At 43.3% G+C, this 19,926-nt stretch overlaps 1 protein-coding gene across 4 annotated transcripts in view; it reads right to left on the bottom strand.

Annotated features, from left to right (window-relative positions):
- The window catches only part of VRK1 (VRK serine/threonine kinase 1), a 69,898-nt gene extending 52,100 nt beyond the window's left edge, over positions 1-17,798 (bottom strand). Inside the window, exons 1-2 of one of the 4 annotated variants that reach the window (XM_080941090.1) lie at positions 17,714-17,798; positions 5,673-5,810 (exon numbers count right to left, since the gene is read on the bottom strand). The gene's annotated coding sequence lies outside the window, so the exon portion shown is untranslated. Of the gene's footprint in view, positions 1-5,672; positions 5,811-17,369; positions 17,549-17,713 lie in introns of those variants that run through there. The other 3 variants (XM_080941089.1, XM_080941088.1, XM_080941091.1) reach the window with 3 other exon arrangements.
- Between the last annotated feature and the right edge of the window lie 2,128 nt (positions 17,799-19,926).

The following is a 19,926-nucleotide window of genomic DNA, read 5'->3' as shown; positions in this document are numbered from 1 at the left end:
ATGTTTTAAAATAAAACAATAAAAGCACTCTTAGAGACTGGGTTTAAAACACATAAATGACTAATCGAATGACTCAGGTAATGCCCACCCCAGGTCATCCCAGTGCACACATCTGTCTGCCCCTGGTCATATTCACAGGCCCAACTGGCTTGTATGTACTCTAAACTTGCAAGGGATTAAGTAATCGCATGATTCAGCAGAAACGACCATCTGCCAAACTACAGTTAAGTCAGAAAGAAAAATCTAACAACAGATAACTGGTCAACAAAGAACGCCATCACTTCTTTAGCTTAAACTTCATCTAGAACAAACTGGAAGCAATATATCCAGGGACAATTCTCTCACAATAAACAAGCTAGTCAGAAGTTAATGGTGCATCTGAGCAGTGCTCAAAAATCGTGTAAAAAGTCACATGCAGAAAGCAAGTTCACAGAGCCACATGCCACCAACAGGGCTTCTGCTCACTTCCCTCGTCTCAGCCTACAAATGTACAACTGAGACAAACCTGTAAGAGTATCAGTAGAGCTGGGCAGAGGTGCACACCTTTAAGCCAGCACTTGAGAGGCAGATACATATGTGAGTTTGAGCAAGTTCCAAGACAGCAAGAGGTACCATAGAAAAATCCTGTCTAAAGAAATTGTAAGTAAACGCACACGTGCACACCAGCATAAAAACCCACCACACAGGAAACCCTGGGCTCTCGCTAGGGCACAAGACAGTGTTCTAGTCCACTCGTCTCAACCAAAGCACATCCATGGCTAGATGGCACTTCTGTCACATAAACTGAGTGAGTATCAAACTGAGAATACAGAAGCAAACTCTGGAGCTGACAACCCCAGAACGTCATAGGTTCTTCCTGAAAGCATTAAGCTGAGCAAACTGTGATGGGTGTTCAACGTCTCTCACACCTTCTATGCTTCACACCTAAGCTGGAAAGAGCTGGGTGATGACTCACACTGCAAATTCTGGGAATGAAAGTGGGTATTGCAGAACAGATATGTTTTCTGGTCCCATTCTTCACTTGGATAGAAAATTAGCACTCCAGGCAGTGCTGTGCATGCCTTTAATCTCAGCACTCAGGAGGCAGAGCAGGACCTGGTCTACATAGTGTGTTACAGGATAGCCAAAACTACCTGTCTTGAAAAAACAAACAAAAGAAAATTAACAGTAGACTATAAAAATTTTGCGGGGTAAAACACTTTAAACACACATACTCTTCATGTCTTATCTCCTTAATTTGTTTCTAAAGGGGATGCATTAGCAGCAGAACTAATGTTTAACTGAAAACTGAGTACAATCACTTCCAAATACAAATTCAAGCCACCTCTGCTACCACTTTCCCATCAGAGGAATGGGAGGCCACATGGCACTTCTTCTAACCTTATGTGTACAGAAGATAATCTACCCCATGATTCCTACAGGTTTCCCAGAACCAGAGCCCAGTGAGAAAACTAGTGCAGAAGCACGGGTATCTAACACGCTGTTCTTCACAGCATCAGAGCTGCGGCTGAAGTGCTGCCTCCGGGGAGGGGCTGCCCCCGACACTAACCCAAGGAAAAGCACTAGTAAATGCCAAAACCTTCTTGCCAGTTAGCAACTCAGTATATTCCCAATGCTTTACATAGTATTTAGTTTTTAATAAAAGAAGTTAGACATGCTGCACCCTTCTTGAACCCTCCAGTAAACTGTCCACAGCTTTCCTTCTAGGGATCCTGATTAAACCTATCAATATCTTCCCAGGACAGCTGCGGAGAAGTCACCCGGATATATTCTTGATGCACAGCTCTAAGGAGGACGGTCCCAAATATGCAGGGAAGATGATAATGACTAAATCATGAAAACTCATCAGTGGTGAGCGATAGTCATTTTAAAAATTCATGAAAACATGAAAGAACTTTTCAAAGTCTGAAAAAAGCTTTTTATACTAAACACACAAAAACACTTAAGCCATAAAGAAAAGTGGTAAATTGACAAAATAAAAATGGAAATTCAACCACAGGTTATAAAAAAAAAACAAAAAGAAAGCACCATGAACTCAAAAGACAAATGAAAACTATCTTCAAAACATGACAAAAGGCTTGTTTCACATTATTGAAAGAACCCTTTAAATTATAAGGAAAACTAGACAAAAGCCAGCTAAAAAACAAAGTGACAAGGACGGGAGGCTTGCAGAAGCACACACCTGGCTTAACAGCAGCTTCCTACGGGGATCTCAGAGCTGAGGAGCTAGCGGCGATGGGACACAGTGCACCTCAACAGCTATATCCGCCAGCCGCTCCTAAAACCATCTTACAGCAAACCCCAGACCTCACAGCACTTCCTATGGAAACTGCCTACCAACCACTCAATTCCATTCATCTCCCCACTGTCTCCAGGGCATCTTTCCATGTGGTGACTCTGCTATTTGCAACCCAAAGTTCATCTTGAGCACAGTGCCAGCCTCCTCCTGTGTCTCCCTCACTCTCTGCTATCTGTCCTATAGAAAGTCAGGAATTTCAATACACTGAATGGCCCTATAATCCTGTAGGGTTTTTTGGTTTTGGATCTGTGCTTAAATTTTACTTCCTCTGGTGCTGCCCCTCACTGCCAATGGCTGCCATGAACAACACACCGTCGTTCTAGTGCGGTTATTGCTCCTTGCAGGGAAGGGGAACACACCACGGAGCATGACAGAAGTTACTGGACTCTCGGGACTTGGCACTGTTTTGGTAACCTAGGAACAGAAGATTCTCAGGAGTGCTGCTGTCACGTGGATTGGCTCTACCCCTGTGTATCCGCAATGTGCAAATCAGCATCCAGGTCCTTGGCTGCAGACTCAGTAGACAGCAGCAACCTTGGTATTGTTTCTGCTTCAACTCACTTCCAATGGCCTCCCTGTGAGCGCAGACTAGCTCCAAAGTTCAGGAATGCTCTTTCCTCTGGACCAAATCAACCTGTGGTCTGCGACTCACATGTACCATGAATATGGTTCAAAACAAAATCACAGACTTCCTGAAAACACAAGATTCTTAGCAACTTCTTTTGAACTCAGTTCTCCAACCTGAACTCTGCGAACAGTGACACTGTGTCTCAATACAAACTGTGACATTGCTGCTACACTGTTCAACAACTACTGAACTATTGAACAACCTCCAAGATGACCACCATACTCTTTTAGACAAGGCCAGAGGCCTTGGAGAAAGACGTTCCAGGTCCCCTTACACATTGCCATTCCAAACCTCAGCCTCACTCCTACAGGGAACCTTGTTTCCTTTTAGCTGAAAAATAACTATTTAGAGCCCAAACCAGAGCCAAGACTGCCCCTGGCCTAGATGTTGGGTGTGTCACCGCGGTAACGTCATGCTGCTGCCATAGCGCTGTGAGCGCCATCACCTCAGGTCTTTTGAACAGAGCTACAAATAGGTTTTAAGACAAAACCACACTCCACATTCACACTGGCATTTCTTGTTCCCAACTCCTCAGACTACATATACAACTCACTTCTCTTTGCCATTAAAATCTTGGTTTCTAACTATTTTAACCTAACTATAATGTGTATGTTTTTCCCTTTGAATTTTCAAACTTCTACACAACATCTATGAGGCCAGGAACACAGGCCAAGCAAGATACAGTGGATTCAGGGGACATCGTCATCTCGCTTTCTCCTCACAACATAAGCGCTTTCCCTGAATTCTGAATTAATCTCTGCTTTCTTCTTAAGTAACAGACACTTCTCAGGATCGCTTCCCATGACCTCCTTCATTACCAACACATCCTCAACACCAGCAGCAAACAGACGCAATTCAGATTGAAATTAAAATTCCTGTCAAGTTGGTGGTTTCAGCTATGGCTTACTCAAATTCAAAGTCAGAAAATACACCAAATTGCTAAGAGTATGAGAAAAAAGGTGCATCAATTTAGCATTATCTACCAAATCTGTAAATAACATCTTTGGTACCTCAAGTACACTTCTAACAACTGCAACATCCCATAATATAATCACATAGAATAACAAAAGACCAGAAGCACCCTCAGTTTACATCGCAAGAAAATTAGCTTTTGTTTGTCTGTTTTGTTTGTTTGAGACAGGGCCTTCACGTAGCCTTAAACTCACAGAGGCTCACCTGCCTCTGCTCACACGGTGCTGGGATTAATGGCAAGCACTAGAACACGTAGGCAGAAAACAGTTTTGGAAATGATAGATGTAGAGAGGCCTAAACACAGGCTGCAGGTGAAAAGTACCAGTGTGTCTGTGAGCATCCCTGTCACATGATGCAGATAGCCAACCTCTGAGGGCTACGGATACTGGGGTGCATGTGAAACCCTGTATCAATGTGTGCACACATAATGAATTAATAACAGAATACCTTAGAGGTAGAAAACTTAGTCTTCATTCTTGAATCATTTATAACTGACTTTATTGTGTGTATTAATTTTTAAAGTAAGCTAATTTTAAAGAATTTTTGTTAATATTACTTTATTAATGTCAACTGCAGTTTTTCAATGCTCTCAATCTGAACTTGCTGATGCTTCTGTACACTAGGACCGCATGAATCAGCCCTGCACACAGCCTCAAGTCACACCACAAGCAATGTATAAACTGTAAAAATCAATTCTCAGCCCCACCCCCAAAAGAAAGCCGTTCATGCTTTGCTGACACAGCCTAAGTCAGTCTTTACAGAACAGTGCTTCTCTAGCTTGAAAACAGGAACATGTCCTAAAGACGCGTGCTGAAATTGAACACTGACATAATGTATAATGTCCCTACATTAGTATCATCAGTTATTTTTGCCCAATTAATCCTAAATGAGTGAAAATATGAATGAATGAATCTACACTGGAAAGAATCAATTAACCATTCATTAATTACAACACACAGCTCTTACACACAAATGAACATATCTAAAACCATCCCTGTTAAGTGACTACATAGCAGGCTCTGTCGGGTGACTTAAACACATCATCTCTGATTTTCACAACAGTTACAAAATATAAGTACTATCCACGGAATGTACACACAGGGAAATTGCTTAAGTGAAATTAAATAATTTGCCCATGGCCTCACTACTAAGAAGCAAAGCAATCCACCTATACAGTGTTCGTTTTTATAAAAACTACCTTTCTGCTCCTTAAAGAGTGCAAAACAAGTCACTTGCAAACATTTAGCCCAAAGTTGATAAAATATGGCATCTACATAAATGCCATAAAACGACATGAGCAAAACAAGAGGATGCACCATGTTACTGCAAATCCACTTCCATGACCTGGCTGCACAGTGAATTGTGGCGACCCAGAAAAAAAGACTGGACAGAAGAACTGCTCAGAGCTTCAGAAAGATGCTGCTTTAAACCACACTGCTGACCAGGCTCAGGGCCTGTGCCCATGGTTCCAGCCACTTGGAAAGCTAAAACAGTGGGATCACATGGGACAGAAAATGTCAGGTCAGCCTGGGCAACACAGTGAAATTCCCGTTTCACATGTCAGTGTGTATGGCCACATGTCCATGTGCGCCCATGTCCTGTGTGTGTAAATGTACCAACAGTTTTGTTAGTGCCATAAAACTACAAGATGTAAAGAAAACAAAGAATCGCTAAACGTGTTCTCTGACTGCACCCCAGTCAGTGTTCAGCAGCCCACCACAGAAAGGACATTTGTTTAACACCTAAAAATCCCTTCAAAACCCTGAGTCTTACCATCTTACCTACTGAAGAAAGCTGTGTTGTCAGGTATGACTCACACTTGGCACTCAGCACTCCAGAGGCAGAAGAGAGTCTCTGTGGGTTCAAGGCCACCCCAGTCTACATGGCAAGTTCTAGGCCACCCAGGAGACACTGTCTCAAAAAGAGAGAAAGACAAGAACACTCAGGAACGCAAGAGGACATACAGTCAGTCTCTGTTAACACAAGCCAGAATCTGGGAACCCATATTACTCAGGAATCCCAGAGTTTGACGAATGAATGTCTTGACAAGAAACCACCAGATACTTCCTAAGAATGTGCATCCAGGTCCTCTACTCCACCCCACCCTACCCCACCCTACCCCGCCCCACCCCACCCCACAAGCTCAGTTATCAGCCTACTTTCCAGTTAGTTCTTCTCTCCTATAAAATGACAAACTTGAAATAAGCGCTAAGCTAGGAGCTCTGTCTACATCCTGTCTGAAAGGGAAGGAACAACAGTTTTTCTAGAAGCAGCGTGAACCACCAAAGTGCTATCAAAATGACTAGCAGATGTGCATTTCTAATCTGAGATACTCAGGGATGGTCCCAGAGGACTGTTGATCTAATCTGAGGGACCCCGGGGTGCTGTATGCACATAGCCTAAGAACCTTCTTAACTGCCTGATACTACAAAATGAATACTCCCTGAACAGAATGAAGAAAAACAAAGAGAAAAAAATGTTTTGGATTAAAAGCAAATCAATGTAAACACTGCAACATTAATGAGGTCAACAAAAATTGAAGGTGGGCAAATGATTTGGATAGACATTTCTTGGTCACAGACATACAGATGACCTAACAATTATAAAAAGGATTGTAATAGTCATCACCAGACTACAGCCCACCAGAGATACTATGAGCCACTGCCCGGACCTTGACAAACTGACCTCTGCTCAGCAGAGAAGCTCTAATGGTTTTGCATCAGCACAGGCAAGATTTACTCCTACTGCACAACACACAAAAATACTTATGAGGCACCCAGTCTAAGTGTGAAAGCAATCAGAGAAGCTTCCAATGTAGACTACAGAGCAACTGCTTCCAGAGTATCTTCAGGACCACAAAGTAACATAAAACCATTAAAAAAAGACACACCAGAGAGCTGACTGGAAGACAGGAAATAATCAGAGTTCCAGTTCATCCAAAACTGCTCCAAGACTGAAGTGGCAAGTCACACTCAGAACATGCAAAACATGTCAGTGAGGCACAGGAGACGCAACTCTATTTGTTTACTCATTTGTTTAGTGTTTAGCTGCTTGGATACAGTGGCTGAGGCAGGAGGGTTGCTGCAACTACAAGGTGAGAAGCCTTGTCTCAAGCAATTGCCGAAGTATTTAGCCAACTGTAATACATGGACGCTGGAATGGCTGTCAGTGGAACTCTCGTATGTAAATAGGAATGTGAATTAATACTACCACTTTGGAAAACTGACAGCGTGCTGGAATCTACTAAAGGTATCACACATTATCGTCAGCTAGTCTAGATATGTAACATAAATGTGTCCCCAACGTACGTATTTGTTGTTATAGTGTAAGAGACAATCGTTGAGCTAAGAACTATGTATAGATTTACTGGCTTTGCCTCTGTTTTTGGGAAGCTCAGCTATACTGAATTGTGGGTTTAATTAAGACTTGTTTTGTGAGACAAGAAGATTATCATTATGTGAGAACTACTCTGTAAAGTATAGCTGTACATAGCTGATGCTTCTTGCTCACACTTGTTTTCCAAGTGTGGGAAATCTTAGAACTAATGGGTTTTGTTGTTTGTTTGTTTTGTTTTTTTAAAGATTCATCCTTTGGTTCTGAAGAGATCCTTCTGATCCAAAGTACATGTAAGATTAACATAGCGGGGCTAGGACTGTAGATTAGTGGCAGATTTGCCCACTATGCACAAGGTCCTATGCTAGATCCCCAGCACCACCACAGAAGGAAAAGACCAATACTGTAGCAGACTGCCATTTTACAACAAATGCAATCTCACTGAACCACTGTCTGTTAACAACTGGTTCCAGGTCAGAGGTCTGAGAAAGCCAGGTACCATTTGCTCTCCTCCAACTGCAGCTACTATCTCTCACCACCTGACACAGCAGGACTCTCCCCTTCAACTGATACCTTCGTCTATCTCCAGAACAATCTGGAGCTGTCTGCACTTCTTGCTCATTAGACCTTCATGGTTTGTCTGTATTGGTAATGAAATGATCACAAAACCACTTTACAACAATCATGCAGTCTATATTCCAATGTTTCCAGTTAAAGCAGAAAGACAGACAAAACAGGAGCAGAACACAGCACCCATGCCCTGTCCCACATACAAGGACCCACCACAGTACTGAGCAGTCTGGCAGCTTACAAGGTATTCACATCTGATCCTCCTCCCATCACTTTCCTCCTGGTCTCCTGGGCCACCTTTCTGCCAAGATGCCTCTGAATGATTCTTAGGCCTCTCACCTCAGTTCTGCCAACTGTAGACATGTGTGTGCACATGCTTGTTCCTTGTATTTCCAGACTCGGCTGACAGCATTATCACACACTTAATCATGAAACTTCCAATCGGACCAAGAACTGGGATTCTAAAATATCTAAAACTGTTGAAGTTAGATAGTTCAATAAAAGTAAATTTAACAGGATAAAACATAAGCTCCCAACACTTAACAGCCCAAAACTAATTCAGCAAAAAGCTAGGTGGGTACAAAGGAGACTTACTGTGCTCTAGGCTGTGTGCACTGTGTTTAAGAAGCCAGAAAGTATTAACACAATGTGGTGTTCAGGGAAAGCCAACAAGCACTGCTAACACAAGTAAGGGACTGCATTACAACACATAAGCTCCAGGTCCTCTGCATCAAGTCATATCTGGAGCACTGACTCCATTTTACATACTCCAGCTCAAATACAGAATTTAGAAAAGGAAAAGGAAAGCCACTGGTGAAGAGACTTAGAACCAGATCAGATAACGAAGAGCTTAGAGCCTGGAGGTGTTTCCATTCAGACTGACTGAGAATGCCTGGCCCTGCCTGAAAGGAGCTATGTAAAGAGGGATTCTGCTGGTTCCACAAGGCTCCAAACAGAACAGGGTAGGTTTCCACAGATAAGAGTTTTCTTACAGTTAAATCTTAAAGTACTGTAGGCTGTCTCTAGAGTGGGGGTCCTCAAATGAGGATGACTTTGCCCTTCTGGCCACACATCTTACAATGCAGAGAGCCCCCAAGCAAAGAACAAACAGCCAACAACCCAGAAGTGAGAAGCACTACACTGGATGCAGTAAGTTTGCTGTCACTCAAGTTCCCCATCATATACAACACAAAATGTCTAGGTAAAGTCCAAGGATGGAAAGAACTGAGTTGAAAAAAAGATACCGCTTTTGATAACTTTGAAAAAATAAAAAAATAAAAAGCTACCTCTGGTTTCTAGCACACTGAAATGACTGAAATGATGTCAGATTCTGCTCCTTCCACAGAACCCTCATCCAATTGTAAGCTAGGGGCATTTACCTCAACTAGGATGTCCTAACGTACTTGATGTATACTTGATCTCAGATCTGACTCTAGCTACACAGATGTTGTTATGCACTCTAATATATCGCTGCATAATTACTCTGAAACCTTTTGTGGTCTGAAAAACAAAGACACATTTATTCTAGAAGTACCAGAGCAATTTCCTTTGCTAAAGTTTACCTTTGTTACAAACCTCTCTGGCTAGGTGAAAGAGGAAAGGATTATTTGAAGTATTCCTGTGAAGGAAACAACAGCTATCCTGATTGTCCCTAACCACCTACTTCTGTAAGAAGCCAAGGAGCCCTTACAGACCTATGCAATCGCAGTCAGAGCTGAGATTAATGATGACAACCCTTTATCCACAGGCGTGAAAGCTCAGGATGGACAGACGTTTGAACATCCCAACTGGGAATCCTGCCCTTAACAAATACACTAGCTGCAGATACATGGTTTCTTGGCTGCCTGTGCTCACACCCATCTGTCAAGATGGCAGTGTGCCTGCTCACATGTTGGTCAAACTGTCACTAGGGCATAGGTGCCAAGCAATGATAGTTTTAAATGGACAGCTTGTAAGAGCCTGCTCTTCTGCAAGGGAAAACTCTGAGATAGTCCGACTGAAGATCGGAAACCAGGAGTTAACACTGAGCAGTGTCGGGATGAAAGTAGACAGGATCTGGACTACAGAAGGGAATCTTCTAAGTCAGCAGGAAGGGGCGAGAGTACAGGTGAGCGGCTGCAGAGCTCTGCCAGCCCACCCTGCATCCGGTCTCTTAGGAAGAGAAAGCCTTTAGTCAACAAGTCATCACTTTTAAAACAATGGAATGCTATGTTTTCCATTCTAAATAAAGCAAAAGCCACACTTCTTCCAAGTAGTCTGTCTAACATTATGTAAGTTCTATCTGTTAGCTGGATACTTTTAAAGTGACAGAGTTTAAAGTATTTATTCAACATGACCTTTTAAATGTGGGAAACAAATGAGATTCCCACTGATGAGCAGGAGGGGACCAGGTATAATTCATTCGTATGAGAAAAGAAATCAAGAACGTTAGTGGGTGATAAACAGAAACCAAGTATTATGAGTCAGGATTTAGAAGTTTGGGACATGAGTATAGCCACAGGACTGGTCCCTATCACACAAATGCCCCAACTCACAGTTACCAACCCACTGCTAAAGAGAGACCTTTCAGATGCCAGCAGGAGCTTCATACACCTTCCTAAGACTAAACCACGTTATGATATGAAAATGCAGTATTCCTCATTTGATCCTCATGATGTAGAAAAGCAGCTGAGCATCACCACCCTCTGTACAGGTCAGAGCAGCTGGGCGTTGCCACCCTCTGCATGGGTAAGAACACAGGGACAGAACACCAGAGCCCAGCTCTTTAATCACAAATAAATCTGATTCCATGACTTCCTCAGTGCATCAGTTTATCGGTTCTTTTTTATCACCTCAGAGTCCCAACTCTTGGACCCCTTTCAGACTTAGTCCAAAAGCCGCAATGGTATCTACTCTGCTTTCCGAGTGCACACCATTAGCTCTGTTATGTTCTCCCCTCAAATGTCTTTGTGGGACTAGCTTGAGCATCAGCCCATGGCAGTGCTAAGAGCTGATGAGACCATTAGGAGGTGGTGGGATCTAAAGACAGTAGTGCCCTTAAAATGGATACTGGGAGCAAGCAAGTCTCTTCCTTTTTTCCACATTCTCCACACAACTGTCTTCCCTGCCACTACCACAGAAAACAGGCTAGCCAATGACGAACTAGAACCTCCTTAAGCTAAAGTAACCTTTCTTCCCTGTAAGTTAATTATTGAAAGCATTTTGTCCCAGTGAAGAGCTAGCATCCTTCTAGGAGGTACTAGAGATAACAACATTATGATAAATGACTCTCTTAGCTTTCTAGTGGACCTTTGTCACACAAAGCGGTAGGTCAAGAGTCATGGTTGTCCCTGTTCCTCCTTCCATGGCCCTAAAATCTTTTAATGTCATTTTTCTGCTCAAACTTCCACAGAGTCAGCTGTTTCTACTCACAAACTAACCATCCTTCCTTTAACTGCAGCTCCAAAATACCCAGTTCCAAAATACCCAGTTCCTACCTGTGATATGACTTTGTTTTAAATGTATTTCTATTTTTGTCAGGACTCGGGCCATTTTACACCTTCCTACACCTGTTTTCACACTTCCTAAACCAGTATTCACACTTTCTACATCTGTGTTTACACTTCCTACATCTGTGTTCACATTCACACATGTGTGTTCACACATAACTGCCCATTTGTTTCCTGCCATCTTTGTTTTGATAGTCAGTCTGTGTCCTATGAAGAAAGAGTAATCTTTTCAACTGACGGTTTAAGAATGAGTGGACATCCATGGAGGAACAAAAGAGAACAAAGATGTAAACATCACATAATGTCCAAAGTATTAATCCAAAAGAGATGACAGAGAGACAGAAACATGAAATATAAAGTTGTGAAACATCTAAAAAAATATATAAAAATGTTCTCCTGACCAAGAGCTAAGTACAGAATTCTAACGACATGGGCACAACCCATAAATAATGAACTATACTTCTCCAAAGGTACGGAGCTTGGAAAAACACTGCAGGAGAACGCAAAGATAAGCCCAGGGACTGAAAGAATATACTCACAAGCCCTGCACTTGGCAAAGATGGATTTAGAACATATTTTAAAAGCTCTGAGAAAACAAACAATCCAATTATAAAATGGGCAAAAGACTTGAAGAGTCAAGTCATCAAAGAAGGTGTGAGAGGTAAACAGGCAGAGATTCCCCTCAAGGAAGGGAGAGAGAAACTGAGAGCTGGATCTCAGTGTGGCGGGACGGCACTGGTGCAGCTACGCTGGAAAAGTTTGGCAATTCTTAAGCTGAGCACACATAGCACACAACCTAACAGTTACTCCTGGGCATTTATCCTAGAAGAAAAATGAAAGCTTTACAGTCACACAGAAACCTGAAAATATACACTCAGAGCGCCTTTATTCAGAATCACCACACCCTTCACAGGCTACAGAAAATGACAGCCACACAATGCATAAGCAATTACCAAAGCAACAAAGTGACAATTCAGCACTAGCAACTAACCCTTATTCAAATTCCAGCTTTCAGACTTTCTACACTTTCCACAGCTCCTTTGAAAGGACTATGAGAGTGGAGGCAGGAGACTTGCTGGTGGGTAAGTTCAGTCTGAGGACTTACCAGGCTCCCACTGGCTGCCCTGACCTCCACCTGTAGACCCACACTCACACAATAAATAAATCAGTATAAAACCTCACGGTTGTTTTCCTTTTGTTTCACCTAAAGATCTTAAGAAAAACTTCCAAGGAACCAAGATTGCATTCTCTTTTTTAGATGAACGAGGATAAATTTAAATTGTCTTCATTATCGCCCGAAAATGTCTGCTGAGAGCTGTTCATGGCTGCACTGTAAATGTGATTATGACCTCAAACTGAGCGTGTTCATGAACGTACCTCCTCCATGCGTGATGCCACACTTTCCCATGGGATGATGTATAAGCTTACCTTCACATAAAAGCCCCTCGCTAACCAGGTGGCGGTGGTGGCACAAAGCTTTAATACCAGCGCTTGGGAGGCAGAGGCAGGCAGATCTGAGTTTAAAGCCAGCCTGGTTTATAAAGCAAGTTCCAGGACAGCCAGGACTACACATAGAAACCCTGTTCTTAAAAAGTAAGAAACAAACAAAAGCCCCTTGCTTTCTTTAGAAAGAATCGGGCTTTGTAAACTAACTGTGACAACTCCTATCTGCAAAGTTCACTGTTTACACTTCCCACAAGTCCGTGGGTTCCATTCAAACTGCTCTGTGCACCATCACCTCCCAGTGAAGGTGTCTGGTGCTGTACAGCCATGTCACATTTTTCCTGTCATCCTGAGGCTGGGGAGTTCTTTCTGGTCTGGGGCTACTAAAAAGTGTCTATGGGTATTAATGAACAACTTTTTGTAAAAATGCAAGTTTTTATTTATCTAGAATAAAAGTACAACTGTGGGATCATATGTTAAGTCTGTGTTTAAATTTTTGAGAAACTGCCAAATTAACTTCATAGTGTCTGTATCTATACAGTTTACAGAGCAGCCAGAGGTTCTAAGATGAATTTTCAAATCATGACTTCTTAAATATATTAGCTAAGCCTGAAAAAGCAAGGCTAAATCTCTTAAGCATTAAAAATCAAATACAGTTCTTACAAAAAAAAAAAACTTACAACTTTTTCGATGTCTAAAAAGACTTTCTCATTACCTCTAGCAGAGAATGACAAAGAATCTACACATTGATGGTGAAGACCATGTGCAACAATAAATTGGGGGCAAGGGGGAGTACTGATTGTCTACAGCCCACGAGGACTAGACAGTCAGCAGCACTCCAAGTGCTCAGGACTTGAGAAAGCCCACAATGCCGAGAGGCAGAGTATCACCAAAAGATGGTACTTGCTCAGCACAAATGTGGTAAAATGCAACCTCAAATAAAGCGGTCATTTATTATACATATGTGCGCACACACACACACAGAGAGAGAGAGAGACAGAGAGAGAGAGAGAGAGAGAGAGAGAGAGAGAGAGAGAGAGAGAGCGTGTACAAGTGAGCTTATCCTGGGTAAAAGATTTCAAGCTTCATATTTGTTTAATCTTATATAAAATCCCCAGTTATATAATGTGTTTTCTCTGAGGTTCTTACAGAAAGAAGCTAAGTCTAGAGATGCCTCTGCTCACCCACCAACAGCCAGCCAGCCAGCCAATTCACAGAGAAATCTGATGCAGAGACAGCAATTATAAGGCCTCGGTGTTTTAGTTCCCATGCAACCATTCTGTTCCTGATACTGAGCTCTGTAAAGTGTTCTTCCTTCCAAAGTCAGTGTGATACCTGGCAGAACTTTCAAATATTCCAAACTGATTACTCTGCCATTTAACTATATGGCTTCCATTTGGTATATATCCTACTTAATCCACATGCTTACTGATACATTGATTTTCATGTATGTGTTTAGTATTCCTCGAAAATATATGTCCACCTTAATTTATAAATCCTATAGCACAGGTCCCCATCCTTTGGAACAGACACCATAGAAACAGGAGCTGATGCAAACTCACCAAGATGCAGTCACCAGCTGCTAACAACTGTCAGTTGATGACTCAGTACAGACAGAGGAGTCCAATAAAATGATGTCCCCTCATGACACTAGTGGCACCAACCTGCATAAGTGTCCTGTGAGGTCTGCAGTCAGCTTTTATAAGCACACCTTTCTGTATGGTGGTGGTGGTTGTTCTTTATTTGTTTGTTTTCAAGACAGAGTCTCTACTATACAGCTCTGGCTTGTCTGAAACTATGTAGACCAGGCTGGCTGGAACTCACAGAGATCTGCCTGCCTCTGCCTCTCCAGTGCTGAAATTAAGGACTTATAAGCATACTGTTACAACTGCATAGCCACATGGTCTGACATCTGAGATGTCCAAACATCTTCTATTTAGTGACACAAGACGACCTTACTTGAAGAGTAAATGTGACTTGCCTCAGTTTCCCCAAGCTCACAAGCACACTGCACCTGAAGAAAGTCTTAAGTTTATTAAATAATGGCAGTAAAATGCTCTGTTATTAGTTAGTACTTGCTGATCGGTGCATTACCTACTCTGAGGTCAGGACACACCTCACACCTCCCCAGGCTCTGAAGAGCTTCTTTTAAAGCGTAAGCCGGAGAGGCAGGCATAGCACTGCCAGCACCTCACACACATCACTGGGCATGTGGCAACCAGACTGCAGTGAGCTCCAGCCAACCTAGGAGACAGAGTGAGTTCTAGGGCAGCAAAATCCTGTCTCAAAACACTAAAATTAATAAAGATCACACACTACATGTATGCCACCCAAAGGACTGACCTGCTTGGGTTTGTCACAGGCAACATTTAGATACACAGTAAGTTACTTCAGTGTAGCAACCTCTGGACACAGGGCTTGGAATCCATTCTCAAAGGGAATATTAAATGACACTGGCCAGCCTTATGGCTTTACAATGACAGCCACAAACACAGTCAAAGAAATATGGGCCAAAAGTTTCCCCACTGAGCTAACAGCTTGGCTGCTGTAGTTACTACCCTTCTGAACTCCTCTCTCTCACCCAGACTGCTTCAACCAAACAGTAGGATAGCAAGGGTTGGTTTGCACTTAGCAGCTGCTACGTGGTCTCCAGTCTCAGGTGGCTCTCACTATCAGTCTGCGTCCTCCCATATTAAAAAACAAAAAAACAAAAAAACAGGGCTAGAGAGATGGCTCAGTGATCTGCTCTTCCAGATCTTCGTCCGGAGTTCAGTTCCCAGCAACCACATGGTGGCTCACAACCATCTGTAATGAGGTCTGATGCCCTCTTCTGGTGTGTCTGAAGAGAGCTATAGTGTATTCATATAAATAAAAAATAAATCTTAAAAAAAAAAAAAAAAAAGATGATCAGCATCTGTTCTGGTTCATAAAAAAAAAAAAAAAAAAACCCAGACAGCTGGGCAGTGGTGGCATGCACCTTTAATCCCAGCACTTGGGAGGCAGAGGCAGGCAGATCCCCTGTGAATTCCAAGCCAGCCTGGTCTACAGAGTAAGATTCAGGACAGCTAGGGCTAATGATGAAACACTGTCTCAAAAAAAAAACAAAACAAAACAACAAACCCCCCTTGACAAGCATTCGAAACGCCCTGTGTAAACCGTGCTCCAATGCTATCCCCATTACCCATCCAGATCATCTTCCCCCACAGCCTCTGGGAGAAACCAACAGCACTCTAATTCCCTGCAGGCTCCCTGCCTGATGCCTTAAGAGGTGAGCCTTTGCTCATTTGCATAAGCTTAGGAGACACACTTCTGCATTTGATTTCAAGGTAAACCCCACTTCCAAATGTGTTTGTTTTTTAAATTAAAAAAATATATTTTAAGGCTTTATTTTTCGAACCAAATCCTATTCATAGCTTGTCTGTTATGGATGTCTTTAAGGGGAAAACAGTCAAAATTTCTATCTTTGTCTTTTCTAGACATCTGGGACATTGACTCATTATTATTTTACGTTGGTTCTCAAAGTTAAGGAAAGCTGGCCTATTTCCTGTAAGAAATTTAATTTTAGGGTCTGTCAACATTTTAAATGCACTGCTGTTATTTTTAAAATCTATGCATGCATACTTGAATAAGACTCAGTCTAAGCCTTCCATACAACCATTCCCTGGGCACTCGATATCTTATTAGATGCCAGGCTCCCTGCTTAACACATCAACTCTTCCACCATCTCATCTGTTTAATAAATAAACTCTCTTCATTTCTGCAACGCCAGGCACCATCACAGTTATCAAAATGTCCCCTGTACTGGATACTAGTGCTGGAACGAATCCCTCATGCCTAACACACACTTGTTATCCAGCTCAACCCATGTTAGCATGGTCTCCATCAGCAGCGCTGAGCTGCAGTGGACACAACAGGGAAAGCTATTATTATTAATTATTATTATTATTATTATTATTATTCCTTTCTACACGTAGATGAACATTATCTTAACCACCCAGATACTTAATTCCAATCAGAATTGTAAATTAAATGTTTCTACAAACATTATGATCAGCATGTCACAAAAAAAAAAAAAAAAGTCAGATGCCTTTCTCCTGAACACTTAAGCCTGACGGTGGTGGCCCAAGCCTTTAGTCCCAGAACTCAGTAGGCAGAGGCAGGCGGATCTCTTATGAGTTCAAGGCCAGCCTGGTCTACAGCAAAAGTTCCAGGACAGCCAAGGCTACACAGAAAAAATTAAAAACTGTCTTGAAAATCCAAAATAATAATGATGAGAATGATGACAAAGTGCTGATCTACATTTTTCCACTGTTTTGAATCCCACATTCAACAGATGGGCAATTCTAGGTTTGTTTGTTTAAAAAGGAAGGCAACGAAGCTCTTCAAGAGCCCCCAAGTTTAACCACCACCTTCCCAATGGCAAAATCCTGTATCCAAACTGCTCCAAGAGAAAGAAAGGATACAGGCAGGCAGACATAAAGAATAATTAACGTCAACGATAAGACAACAGAAAAAACCGGGTAACCTGATCAGGACTAGAGTGTGTCCCCATCTCTCAAAGATTCTGGCACACTTTTACCCCTAAGGCTATGTGAACCAGAAACGGTCTAAAACAATCTTTAGCACTGGAGCAAACCTGTTTGCCTCTGAAGACACTGCACCAGGAGACAGGGCACCGGCGGTAGAGACCTGAGGAGCGATGCCAGGAAGAAAACGAGAAGCTGGCGGCCGCGGCCCCAACGCCTCACCTCACCGCTGCTAAGGAAGAGGCAGGCTCGGCCGGTCCAGGTCCCTGTCCCCGTGTCCGACACCCTGACCCTGGCCAGGCTTCAGGCGGCCTTCTAGAACCGGGCTTCCGGCAGCTCCGCGAGCAGGCAGAGAAGCGAGGGTTCCCGGACCGCGCTTGACACCCGGACAAGCAGCCGCCGCTTTGAAGCGACGCTGTCCCCACCGTCCCGCCGCCACCCCACGGCTCCCTACCCAGAGCGGCCAACTCGCCGTCCACAGCGCAGTACGAACTTCCCGCCGCTTTCCTAGACTCGCGACTTGCCCACCGCGCTGTCCCCTCCACACCCTGTAGTACAGAGCCTTCCCATTGGCCGCGAGCGGCGGGAGAGGCGGGGCTAAAAAAGGCCGCGCTTCTCTGTCACCTCTGCGGGCTTGCCGGGAGTTGTGGTCCTTGTGTTTGCTCTGTGCTGGGAATTGTAGTCTTTGAGCCTCTAAAAAGCAAGATGGGGGCGTGTTCCTCTGAGGCCGAGGGCTTCTGGGAAGTGTGGTTTGCAGCCCGCTTGCTGTTGTTTACTAGCAACTGTGGCTCTCAAAGCCTTAAGAACCGAAATAAATATAACCAGTACTCACTATTGCTTGACTTATTAAAAGAGTAAACAAAGAGCCTCATTTCAAATATCCAAAGCACATCTCGGTGTTTACTTAACCCACCGCAGTGTTTAGGCTGCTACTATCTAACGTGTTTGCTTTGTATCACCATCTCCTTAATAGAGAGACTGGAAGCCTGAGCTTCAAGCTGCACTTTGGATCTGCGGCTTCTGAAACGCTGGAAAAAGGCCTTGGGTTTGGTGCTGTTCTTCTTATTGCTATTGTTTTACCAATTTAATTTTTTGTTTGTTTGTGGGATTTTGGCTTTTTGTTGTTGTTTTGGTTTGGTTTTTGTTTCTTTATTTTAGTTTTTAAGACACACGATCTCACTGTGTAACTCTAGCTGTCCTGGAACTCACTATGTAGACCAGGCTGGCCTGAAATTCACAGAGATCCACCTGCCTCAGACTCCCAACAGCTGAGTTAAAAGTGGGAGCCACCACTCATATAAACACTATATGAGCCTCAGTCCCCACAAAATCTGAGGAGATGAGCAATGTGCAGCTTCACGTTGATCTTTGTATCTTGAATTTACCATCCCAGGTACCCACACCTCTCCAGTTTTGTTCCTATGCAACTAAAGAAAGTGGTGTTTCCTCCGATTGCTTCCCAGCAAACACACACACACACACACACACACACACACACACACACACACGCACACAAGCAGGTGAGTCCCTTAGCTGAAGATCACTTCAGCTGGGCTTCCTGCAAATATGCAAAGAGAGCATGCCACGATGATTTTGCTAGGGCTGGAGCTGGTAACATAGTGGCTGCCCCTGAGCTGCAAGTTACTGTTCCATCCTGTGTGGCTCCGACCCCACACCTTTCTCAACAGCCTCCAGGAACAGAAACCCTCCTCAACAAATCCTCCCAGGGCATCTGCTTTCTGTACACACTCCAGTGGAACGCAGGCACAAGGTGAGCTCTTGATGAATATTTGTCAGCAGAAAGGCCTCAGAATTCACACATATCGTGAGTGTGAAGTCCCACAGCAAGACTCTGGTCAGAACACTTTGAGTGAAAGCCATTCTGCACACACAAGCAAGTGCAGGCATACGTGCTCGGAATAGAGCTAACTTGTTACATTGTATCCAAGTTCCCCTAGTGCAGAAGAAAGGTCCCTGCTTCCACACTAGCTTGACAATTGGCTGACCTTAAAGCACGGTTAAGTCAGCAACTCTGCCTGGACTGTTTCAAGGTGGGAATAGAAAGTATTCCAGAACTCATGGCTCCGGCATTATCCCTTGGATGGCTCTCAGTCAAGTGCTACTTTGCTGAGGCTATGTTCCAAGGCTGTTGCCAACACCTCCAACACCACCCACAAGTGCCGAGAAGTCCTAGCAGTGTAGAGAGTGGCAGGAGACCAGTCCAAGCTGCCGTCATGGTGACAACATGTCTGAAATACCACCAGCTACGATGCAACTCCTGGGACATGGGAGACCTTCAGCAAAGTCTGTGAGTTAATAGGCTGTTCTGGAACAGGAATAGACAGGCCAGTGATCAGTGCTGCTGAGCTTTTTGAACATAAGCTTGAGAGTATAACACACCTCTACAGCCAGGCCTAGTAACATTCACCTTTAATCCCAGCCTTCCTGAGGCAGAGACAGATAGATCTCTGGTCTATATGGTGAGTTCTGAGACAGCTGGAGCCACATAGACCCTGTCTCAAAAAAATCAAAAAAAAAAAAAAAAAAAAAAAAAAAAAAAAACAACAACAACAACAAACAAAAACAAACCTCTGTAGTCCTAACAAATATTTTTGAACATTTCCTGTGAACCAGGAGTTAAGAGTGTTCACCAAAGATTCCCATTTA

Source organism: Micromys minutus (assembly GCF_963924665.1).
Source record: "Micromys minutus genome assembly, chromosome: 1".
In the NCBI taxonomy this organism is placed as follows: Eukaryota; Metazoa; Chordata; class Mammalia; order Rodentia; family Muridae; genus Micromys; species Micromys minutus.
This window is presented reverse-complemented; position numbering and strand designations above follow the sequence as displayed.